General features: G+C 36.0%; 1 protein-coding gene across 3 annotated transcripts in view; it reads right to left on the bottom strand.

The window, feature by feature from the left end:
• The window catches only part of tiam1b (TIAM Rac1 associated GEF 1b), a 94,885-nt gene that overhangs the window by 58,944 nt on the left and 23,792 nt on the right, over positions 1-12,149 (bottom strand). Inside the window, exon 1 of one of the 3 annotated variants that reach the window (XM_077206975.1) lies at positions 11,173-11,569. The exons of the other annotated variants lie outside the window; for them this stretch is intronic. The gene's annotated coding sequence lies outside the window, so the exon portion shown is untranslated. Of the gene's footprint in view, positions 1-11,172; positions 11,570-12,149 lie in introns of those variants that run through there. 3 annotated transcript variants of the gene reach the window in all.

The following is a 12,149-nucleotide window of genomic DNA, read 5'->3' as shown; positions in this document are numbered from 1 at the left end:
GTCAGCGGGGGGGGGGGGGACAGCACCTTTTGCCCCAAAGCTCAACCTGACCTGCGTTTCTCAGCGTGGGAGCTTGAGAACGCTCAGAGGCAGCTGGAAACAAAACCTAAACTTCATCAGGAGCTGCGGGGCGGAAAAGAAGGAATGTTTTCTGCCAAGAGAATCAGCGAGGGCCCGTTTCTGAGGTTCATGCTGGGTAATTCATTCACAGCACTTTATAGAGGTACAACAATGATGACTAGCACACTGGATTATTTAAGACAGCAAATCCAACACCAAATTCAAAAATGGATAAACAGCGTAAAATGAACCTGAATTAATAATCTTGTATGTCTGACTAGTCCAGTGGATTGCAGTCAAATTCATGTCTTTTCAATAGGAAATCACAATCTAGAGTTTCATGCGAAAAACGTTCTCATGCAGAATTTGCTCATGTTCAAGTTGCTCTCGCAGGTAGTCATGCATTACTACGCTATTGACAATGGACCTGTTTGCTGAATTATGCAGACTGCACCTTTAAGTCAAGTCAAATTTATTTGTATAGTATAGTGCTATTCACATGTTTCTGACGTTAGTGTTTAATAATATCTCAATATCTTGCCTTACAGTTGCATTTAGCAGATTAGAGCTGGGCAATAATATAGTTGCTATAGATAATAAATACTTGATGCTGTATGAGTATAGTATAGTGAAAATAATATGAGTATACAGTTGAGATTTGCTATATAGTATATATTGCATTACATGTGAATTGTATGTATCCAGATAAAGTTCAATATAATATATACCCTATCCATCTTTACACATAGTTTTGCAATACAGTTTACATTTTCTAACGATATAAATAATTACGCAGCTGCAATTTGCTATATATAATATATATATTGCTTTATGTCAGTATACTCTATATATATATATATATATATATATATATATATATATATACACACACTATATCCAACCTGTAGCTCCCTGAAAAAACCTGAAATGGAAACAACTGCTATTTAAGAGCTAGGGAAAGCGTGATGTTTTTGTGACACTTCAGGGGTGATCCTTTTTACGAGACGTTTTTAAGAGCGTGGAGATGGTTTGAAAACAAGCCATTCTGGTATTACCCACAATGCACCTGGAGAACAGAATGCTCTCCAATATATTTCTATTAAACCGTACAGAAGTCTTCAAGCAAGTTTCTATGCCTTCAGCTGCTAATGTTTTTTTCCCCAAATTTCCCAAGTTCCCTATTTTGCATCACAAAGAGGGGAATTTTAGGCATTTCTTTAATTTTCTATCATTCCTCATTAGCTTTAATGCTGTTTTGGTGTTTGTTTCACTTGCTGAATTAGTTTAGAAGCCGTAGAAAGGTTTAATTGAGAAACGCCAGGAGGGGCATTGCAGCGATAATGAAAACAGCACAGATTTACCATCTGCCTGACAGAGACACTGAATGCAGCATTAAACAAACAGCCAGTGTAATGAGGTTCAGAAATATTAGAACATTTTTCGATTTTAAAATATGTGCCTCTGGCAAAACTGTGCAGGGAGGTCACTGTGGTGTGATGACTGATTGACAGGTCTTTCAGAAGATCCCCTCGAGTGACAGGTCGACTCAATATCCAGACAGAAAACCTGAGAGACAACCAAATTAGTTCTTTCTGTTCTAGCAGTAATGGCTGTAATGCTTCTGCTCGGAATGAACCAACTGAAAAAGTAAAAAAAAAAAACACACATTTTAGCATTGGGTCCAATTCTCACTATCAACTAACCATTAACTAAGACTTTCGCCTCAATAAATGCCTAATTATTGCGTATTAATAGTTTGTAAGGTAGTTGTTAACTTTAGGTATTGGGTGGATTAAGGGATGTAGAATATTGTCATGCCGAATAAGTCATTAATATATAAGTACTAATAAACAGCCAATATCCTAGTAATATGCATGCTAATAAGCAACTAGTTAATAGCGAGAATTGGACCCTAAACTAGCGTTACCAAAAAAACTCTATAAAAGATTCCACAAAAAAAGAACCATAATAGTGCTGTACAAACCTTCAAAAATGCCATAAACAGTGTGATATTCGTGTTGTTTTAAACAATTCTCCAATTCTCACTATTAACTAGTTGCTTATTAGCATGCATATTACTAGGATATTGGCTGTTTATTAGTACTTATATATTAATGACTTATTCTGCATGACAACATTCTACATCCCTTAATCCACCCAATACCTAAAGTTAACAACTACCTTACGAAATTTTAATGAGCAATAATTAGGTGTTTATTGAGGCAAAAGTCATAGTTAATAGTTAGTTAATAGTGAGAATTGGACCCTAAACTAAAGCGTTACCATTCATAGTTGTATATATATATATATATTAGATGCAAACTTAAAACATACTAAATAAGTAAGTTACAACTACTAAAACTCAAATTAAAATTCAATGCAAAATAATTTATTATTTATTTTAGAATAAATAAAAAAAATGTAAAGTATATAAATAAAAATAATAAAAATAACAAAATCACAAACCTTTAAATAAAACTAAAATATGAAAATAAATACTATAATAGTATATAAATAATACTAAAATAACATAAGGGGATAGAGAGTCCCACTTCAAACGCACACCATTGGTTGAGAGTTCTGTAAACATTAAAAACATAACTGACATTAATGCAAACTAAATGCAGTATCAAAATAATAATCGACGTTGAGTGACCCTTTCCAACACTAATTTCACACTAATCTCTGCATAAGCACATTAATTGGTCATATATTTTAGTGTCTTTTGACGCCCCTGCATTTCCTGAGTTCCTCTGAGCCGAAGCAAATGCAGCATCCTGCCCTAATCTAGCGGCTTTGAAGCCCGTGAACGACGTGCGTGTCCTAGCACCTCCGCAGGGACATTTGGTGATGATCCCTGCCCCCGGAATTCAATAGGTGGAAGGGTTGTCCGGATGGGGGATGGGAGGAGGGAGGTGTCATACCTGAGACCCCCAACAACAAGCCTGAAGGAAAGAATTTCAGAAGTACAACAGGGAACATTCTTAGAACGTTGAGGCAAGAGTCTCTCAAAGTTCTGAACAAACGTTCTTTCAGTTACATTCATAGAATGTTCGTTTAAAGTTATCTGGTCTTTAATAAGCTTTTCAAAACAACGCTATTTGAACTTTTTTCTGAAACTAAATGAAAATGATAAATGGTGCTTTGGCAACAAGCTGAAATAAAATGTTTTAGTTTTAATTAACAATAATAACCCTGCTTCTATATTCAGTAAAGCACAAACATCAACCTTCCAACATACTAACGGTTGAACCAACCAGTCCATGCTTGTGACTTTAAGAAGAAAACAACCGAAGATAAAGTTCATCTCATGCCCAGAGGAAAAGTGAGGTCACATGATTGACCTTTAAGACAACCTACATGTAAAAACAACACTTTGTGTCTATTAGCATAAACAATAATGAGTGTAAAAGCTTAAACGGCTCTGTGCGTCATGTTTACACATGAAATGAGGCTCTGTGATGTGTTTGACGGGCAGAGACCAAACAAACAAAAACAGGAGGGGAAGTGCTAAGGTTAAATTGCTATAAGTCTAATTGGCACAGCAATGGTATCAGCATGACACTTGAGAATATTGACATTAGTAAAACTAATTACACTCTAAAAAATGTTGGGTAGTTTCAACCCACTTTTGGGTCAAATATGAACAAGCCAAACTGTTGGTTTCAATTTTTTCAAATTTGAATCCAACGGTTGGGTTTGTCCATATTTGACCCAAACATGGGTGGAAACAACCCAGCATTTTTTTAGAGTGTACTAGATAAAGTCTAGACAAAGTTTCAGCAGACTGAGAAAGGAGGAGTAATTTACCTATAAGCATGAGTTAACCTACTTTAATTCAATATGTATCCATATATATGTGCCTGGCAAAAGTAACATCATTCACAAATGCAAACCTCAGCGCACGAGCCCTCACTGCTGTCTCCGTTGGTTCAGATGATGTTTTCTGCACTGCCACCTGTTGTTTCTGGAGCGCGTGTGAAGTATAAACACCTCTGGAGCGCGTCTGCACTGGTTCACACCAAACTGAACGTGTCAAGCTTAAACAAGACTTCACAATAGGAAAACAGGGCGTCTCAGGAAACGCTGTTTGCAATGTGCAGTGCGTTTAAAAAAAAGAAAAACATTTCATTAAACATACTCAACTAGAGGCAGTGCCACAGACATACCTTGAAGATTTAAGAGCTGTTCTGGGCAAAACACCTCTTTGGACATGGAAGCAATGAAATGGAACAAACTCCCAGTTGAGATTTAATTAAGCCAGTCAGATCGCTGTTTTAATCGAGCATGTGGTGAATGGTTGCTAAATTAAATTTAGTTTTTATGTAGTCTTAAGGAATATTTATTATTGTAGTGTATGTATTTGTGTTTATTTTATTTTGTATTTGGATGTGGTTGAGTGTACAGGGCACTTTTAGTCATCTGTAGTTTGCCTGGCCATCTTTATCAGACTACAACGAGGACCACAATGGAAATAAGTTTGTTACTTTCTTGTGTTATCCTCGACAGTTCTGATAAATGTATAATGCCACTGTGATGGCATTTTGTTACTGTCTAATAAATCAAATCAAATAAAAAAAATCATGATCGATTAGTGTTTTTGTTTTGATCTTTCTAATTTTCCTTCTATCCCAATCTCAAGGATTAGCACACATACAGAAGTGCAACACACTAAATCCAAACCAACAAAAGTTTCTCAAACACATTCAAGGACAAATCTAGGACAAACTTTACCAGCAAATATTTTGGGAAAGACACGCGACGGCATGTGTCCCTGTGATTACCTGAGCCCCTGTGTGATACGCCAAGAACAGATTAACAAAATCCAGTTTCCAGAAAATCTCTCCTTCGAATTATCTCAGTTTTTCCCTATGTGTAACCCTGGGGTCTCCCCTCCTGCGCGTGCAGCCGAGCGTAACCAGACGGGATTCAGACACACATGATTACACAAAGTTGCGTTGAAATGAGTTTACTCGCTCCGAGCACAGGCCTTTCATTCCCCCCCGACTCCAGGACAATGCCGCCCCCTGTTTCTCTCTCCGAGCGGGAAGATCAAGAAGGAACTAACCGTGTGCACAGGCCTGTCTACCTGAACCACCTGTCCTGGGGTTAGACATCACAGACGACCACTTTAAAACAGCTGCCTTCAACCCCAGATAATAACCCTTCTATTAAATCACTCATCAAAACAGAGGGCGGAACAGGTATGAATGGTGCATTTGATGCATTCTGGGTAAACTGAATTATAGGCCACATTAAGAGGAACAGGGAACCATATCTTTAAGGCATCATAAGTGCACCATCAAAATGAGAGATATAGCCAGAGCATCATATGCATACTTTGTGGAGAAGGCAATCTCATAAAGCAATGCGCCAAAAAAAAAAAGACCAATCATCCAATATGGCAAATGAAGTAAGAGAAATGACAACTATAAATAATTATTTCATTCTGTGCTATAAAGTATTGACAGAAAAGTTCAAATGAATGTCATATTTCTTTATTACAATAAAAGTGTATTGATAAAAATACACATATTTATTTATTTAATAAATATATAAACAATAAAGTCTATTGGAAATAATTAGTCAAGTCTCTTGTGTTGTAAACTAGTAGAAAATTGTGACTAATACATTAATTTCACATTTGTATTTATAGCAATACATTTGTTAAAGCAAATAAAAAAATAAATACAATTATTAAAAAAGATTATTTAAGTTATCAACTCTCTAGTGTAGCTACACAAAAAGCGACTATTTAATTTTATATTTCTATTTATAATAAAAAACAATTAATTTATGTATAAAATGTTTTAAATGGAATTATAAATAATAAAATAATAAAAACTATTGGAATTTTTTTTAGTCAAGGCTCTAGTGTATAGTTTTAAAAATGGACTAATTAATTAATTTCAAACTGCTATTCATAAAACAAACAATACATGTTAAAACATTAAATAAAATTATGAATAATAAAATAAACTATTGGAATAAAGTGCGAGCATAGTTAAAAAAATATGAATCCATTTTATGTACTAATACATTTTCTCATTTCTAATTTTAATAGAAATACAAAAGTATATTTATAAAAATAATAAAAGAAAAAAAAATTAAAAGTAATTCTTAAGCATTATATATATATATATATATATATATATATATATATATATATATTAAAAATAAAAAATATTAAACTCCATTTGAATAAATTGTAGTCAAGTCTCTCTTTGTGCAACACGTGTTTAAAGGGGTGATGAACTGAGAAATCAAATTTTCCTTGAGCTTTTGACATACAGGAGGTCTTCATACTATAAGAATATCCTGTAAGTTTCAGAACTGAAAACTTTCTTGTTACTCCAATAAAAGTTTTTATTGACACCAGGCTCAGCAATCGACAGGTTTTTCAAAGTGGGGATCTATGACGTCAAAGAGGATAAAACCCCTCCTCTGCAAAAGAAGATCAACGCCTACTTCAACACGCCTGTTTAGCCCCGCCCACCGACATTGGGTGCATTATGTGCTATAACATAGGCCTACGACGAGGTAATTTTGCTGAACTGGATCGAGCTACCAAGCAATAAACATTTACGAAATATTGTGCAGTACCTGGTTGTGGAAGAAGACGGTTGCTGCATAGGCTTCCTTCGGATTCCAATATTAGGAATGCTTGGTTAAGCTTTATTAAATCAACAGAAAATCAGTCACAATTTCCCACACAGGCTCTGCAAACAGACTTTTACGTCACGGTTTTGCCAGCAACGCCACAAACATGTAAGTAACCATGTTTATTTTAATGCCTGATCAGTGAGCAGTGATTTCTGACGTTCAATTATTCAAGTTCAGTATTATCTTTCTCTCAAAATCATTCAGTACTGTTTATGCATCAGTGACTAAACGATCAACTTCATATCGTTTCTCTTAAGATGAAATGATATTAAAACTGTGAATAAGTTATAGAAAGAAAGCGACCAAAGAACGCTCCCTTTCCAATCGGCCAAGCTGTCAGTCATCACATCACATCAGCGCGCAAATCTCGTTATGAAATCAATGACGCTGTTAGACTGTACAACGAAGCTCTACCTGTATTTACGTCGTGTTTGCATTGTTATTTGGTGAAAAAGCATTCGTGAGTGTGCAAAAACTGCGTTGCAATAATGAGATCTTTATTCACGCGATCACCAGACTGTATGTCATCTGCTCAGCTCATCACTGCAACCTTTAATGTGATGGAATAGATTTAAATATAATGCTTTAAACAATACATTTAAAGATTTGTAAATCTTCTCGATAGCTGTAATAGTAAAAACGTAGTAGTTTCCGAGAGTTTCACATGTAATACTAGCTATTTTATATGCAAACATGTCAGCCAATCACAGCAGTGGGCGTTTACACTGAAGTCTCACAGCAGACACGCCCCTTCAAACAGAGCGTTCAAATCAGAGGCTAAAATCAAGCTAGGAAAAATGCCTTTTATTTCTTAATTATGACAATGTTTGATGTAAAAAGCATACCAACATTATAAGGGCACCCCAGGCAACATTATAAAATAATAAAATAATCCAGTTCATGATCCCTTTAAAATCGGTCACTTGCAAGGTTTGCTTTAGATTAGGATGCTGCCCAAAAAGCAGCTAACTAGGTCATGGAAGAGAACTAGAACGAGAGTCTTGACATGAAAGTCTCGCACAGATAAAAGGGATTCCCCATGTCTAAATACTACTATCACTCGCCATACAATCACACATCACTCAATCCTGTTGACAAGGAAGCATTCCTGCTATGGCCTGTAAGTCATAAAACTCTGAAGGATCTGTTTGGAAAACAATGCATAAGTGCAGGATGAGGTACTATCTCATGCTTAAGAGGGTCTGAATCCCAGTATCCCCCAAAACCAAGCCAGGAGAGTTCATTAATAACTCTGAGTGCAGGAAACGCAACCCAGTGGCAATGACCACATCAAAGCACAATGAAAGTGATCTGTATTTATGAAAATCACGTCCTAGACTCATTTTTAATTATCAAAGTCAGTGTGTCCCTCAGGTAAAGAAGGAAACGGTTTCAATCAATTACTTTCAAGGGAAGAAAAACCTTGGGTTGGCATTAAACCTGTTTAGATCTCTACTCGTGCGCCACTAAATAACAATTAAACTTTTGTTGACTAGATTGTTGGAGATTATGGAAATAGAACTGCACTCTGGTAAAAACAAGGTATTAGTTCCTCAAAGCTGGCATTGTGTCAAACACTTCTGCTTTAATTCAGGAATATTTGCCCCAGAAACTGATTTTGAGGAAGTATTTTTAGATTTCGAAAGGCATATTTCCTGTCTAACCAAATAACAGCACACATGTTCTGATAATCTATGTATAAATACTTCAAGTGAATCAATTCATTAACAAAACGTGAACAAGTATCAGTTAAATATACAATCAAATCTATTCAATTATCGATCGTCAATCAAAACAAAAGTAAAATGTATAATGATTTATAGCAGTCTTCAGCCGACAAAGTTTAAATCCCGTCTGCTGGCGCACATCCCATAATGTTTATGCATTAGGTCAGTAGATGGAGAGGTGGACTTTTGTGGCTGTTCGAACACAATCGACCACATGAGCCTCAACACTACGAAAGCAATCCAGTCGAATGTGTTTTCAACTACCTCTGTGGTTAAAACTGGACAAGCTCAAAACGTTTTAGACCCCGTTTACACCTGTATTCAGAGTCGTCCACTTGTGATCCGATCGACCGAAATGCATCTTAATAACAGTTGTGAACAACAGGGGTTCAATAGAACCCTATACTCTAAAAAATGCTGGGTTGTTTCAACTCATGTTTGGGTTAAATATGGACAAACCCAACCATTGGATTTAAAATATAATTAAAAAGTTTAAACCAATGGTTGGGTTTGTCATATTTGACCCAAACATGGGTTGAAACAACCCAGTATTGTTTTAGAGTGTAGGTTCTTGACTCAATGTTAAAGAACCCTTTTTGCCAAAAAGGTTCTATATAAGGAGAAATGTCTTAAGTATACATTAACTACCATGAACTACCCATGAGCAATGCATTTGATAATATTTTTGTTAATTTGTGTAAATGTTAGTTAATAAAAAATAAAGTTTGTTAGTTCACAGAGCATTAACCAATGTTAACAAGATTTTAATAAAATATTAGTAAAAGTTGAAATTAACATTAACAAAGGTTAATAAATTCTGTATAAGTGCAGTTAATTATTAGTTCACGCTAACTAATGTAGTTAACTAATGTTAACTAATGAACCTTATTGTAAAGTTTTGCCAAGCAATGGAATCAAAATAAAAAATTAATTAAACAAAATGAAGTAAAACTAAATCCATAAAATCCCTAAAAGGCTCTATATATGAAGAACTTGACAGAACTCTTTAAAGTTCTATATGGAACTTTTTCTTCAAAGAGATTTCATTCAATTTTTTTTGAATGTGCAACTAGCCCCGGTCTCTTCTATATGAACAAGAATTGGCTAAAAGGGCCTTTTCGCCTCCACCCGTTAAAAATCCAATGCATGTTGGCCACTTTGTCCCTGTTAAAATCCGACCTCGCTTGTGACTCAAACTAGCTTTTAAGTTTTTTATAATATTCACGTGATCTCTCTCTCCATATGTATGATGCAAGACTTCCCAGCTGGTTCCACCAGCGCTGACCTCCTGTCCTGATTCATTTCCATCTGTATACCGGCAGATGAGAGATTCCTCCTGTCTTTCTGCCTTTCCTTTTCTCAGGCCATTCACAGGGGCTCAGAGAATGAATTCAGCCCCGTCTAAAGTCCTTCACACCAGGACACGCTCAGAGGGGATTCTCCTTGACTCTGACCGACTCGCACATTTGCAATTCATCATCTTCCTCACACGGCCACACAATAGCAGCAGCGCAGGAGCTTTGTCATTGTAACGACACACACACGGTCTATTTACAGCGTCTGACACCGGCAGAAAGACTGCGTTTGAGTGTTGGTGTTCTGTCATTAACTACCAGCTCGATTAGCATTTAAGACCACAGGTGGAAGACAATAACAATCTTTTCTTTCAGGGTATATCTATTGATATGCAACAGTTTAGATCTGGGCAATTGGAAAAGCAGCATTATAAAGACAAGCAACTGTATCAGTGCTAAAATAAAAACCACAAATCACAAAGAGTTTCAATCCAAAGGTAACACATAGTCAAACAAAACCCAACTGCAATTTCAGCCATGATCTGGATCCTAATGTGAATTTCAACACAGGATTCCAGCATAACAACAAGTAGATCTTAAGCTCATAATGGGACTATTAGGTTTCCAATGGGATCAAATGTCCATGTAGAGCATTACAAGATATTTAACACAAATCTTACAGGGGTTTAAAACTCCTTAAAACAAAAGACATTATTCCAATAAAATACCAGGAGAGTTCTGATAAAGACTACAGATTATCCAAGAGGACTCGACAAACTTTCCACTTATTCCCAATTACTGGATAAGGATTTTTAAACGTATTTCATATGAAATATTTTGCACTTGAAAAAACACTACAAATTCATTAATATATATATATATATATATATATATATATATATATATATATATATATATATATATATATATATATATATATAATAAATTTAAAACTTTTCCAAAAAAATCCCTGATATTGACATCTTTATCTCTTCTGCGATTCTTATTTTTTTTAGGATTGGCTACAAATTATGTCTGAAATTCCAACAGGAATTATTAACTAGGGATATACCAGCAACATGAAACCCAGAGAAGAACAAGTCTAAACTTATAAAAAGGAGAATATACTTTGCACATCTACAAAAGTCAATAAGACAAGTGTTCAGTATGTAAACATGTAATGGTTATTACCGTTTTTCTGATGCAAACCCTTGTTTGTCATGTCAATAAGCTTCTCTGAATGTTCAGACAGAGCAAGCCAAACCGAGACAGACCAAGTCAGACGTACAGACGGCGCTGTTGAGATGTGGGAAATCCTTTTTATCTGCTTTCTCTGCCTCTCAACAGACATCGAGACTCTCTGAAGCTGCTCTGAAAAGCATCACACAAACCTAAAAACCAGCGCCACACCTCGACAAATGTCTTACCTTCCCAGGGGGGCGATCCTGTGACCCAATGACACACGTCCTTTCTAAAATCTCATGCTTCCTGCAGCGCCGTCCACATTCCGTCTCAAACTCCACAGCATACTGACTCCCACGTGAGTGGAAGGGAACTGAAGCAGCTTGTGATGGTGGTCTGTGTCCGTTCAACAATCCCCCGCCCCTCTTCTCTCACCAATCTTCTCCTCCCCTCTCCCACACTCCCTTTAACTCCTTCCCCTTCCCCCTTTCCGTCTGTCTCGGGATCACTGTGAGATTGGGAGCAGGAATGTGTGTGGTTCTGCTCCTTTTGGTCTGTCTGAACAGCTCTGGTATGGCCCTGTGGAGAGCATTGAATTTACACAAGAATTTAAACCCGCCTCTCACAAAAGCAGACCCCGCCCACTTCTCACACCTTTACCACAGAGCTCCGCCAACTTCTCACACCTCTACCACAGAGCTCCGCCCACTTCTCACATCTCTACCACAGAGTTCCGCCCACCTGCGGGAAACTTCTGCCAACTTCTCCTGCTGAAATAAAGTCTGCAAAATAAAGTGCATCCCACACCCCAAAAAATGTAAAAAATAAATCACGTCTAGGATGCATTTAATCACAAGATCAAAAGAACAAAAAATATGATTTATAATACTTACTTTAGAAGCAAGATATTTTCATCGTAATATTATTTTTATGAATATTAAACATCTTCATATTCTCATTACTATCGTAAGTCTTTGACATTTTATTTTTGAGGATTTTTCCGTAATTTCTGTTATCGTCAATAGATTACTGAAATACACTGATTTTTTATTTTATTTTAATCAGCATTATTTAATACATTCAATAAATGCAACAAATTCTACCATGATGCATACACATTTAAAATAATACATACTTTTTGCTTTCACATTAAAGTAATGAGAATTATATTTGTATTGCATTATGGTAATGAGAACACAGAGGAAATATGTGCTAAAAATAC

The sequence above is a fragment of the Siphateles boraxobius genome, unplaced genomic scaffold, assembly GCF_051911475.1.
Source record: "Siphateles boraxobius isolate OS27281-9 unplaced genomic scaffold, OSU_SipBor_1 6, whole genome shotgun sequence".
Lineage (NCBI taxonomy): Eukaryota > Metazoa > Chordata > Actinopteri > Cypriniformes > Leuciscidae > Siphateles > Siphateles boraxobius.
This window is presented reverse-complemented; position numbering and strand designations above follow the sequence as displayed.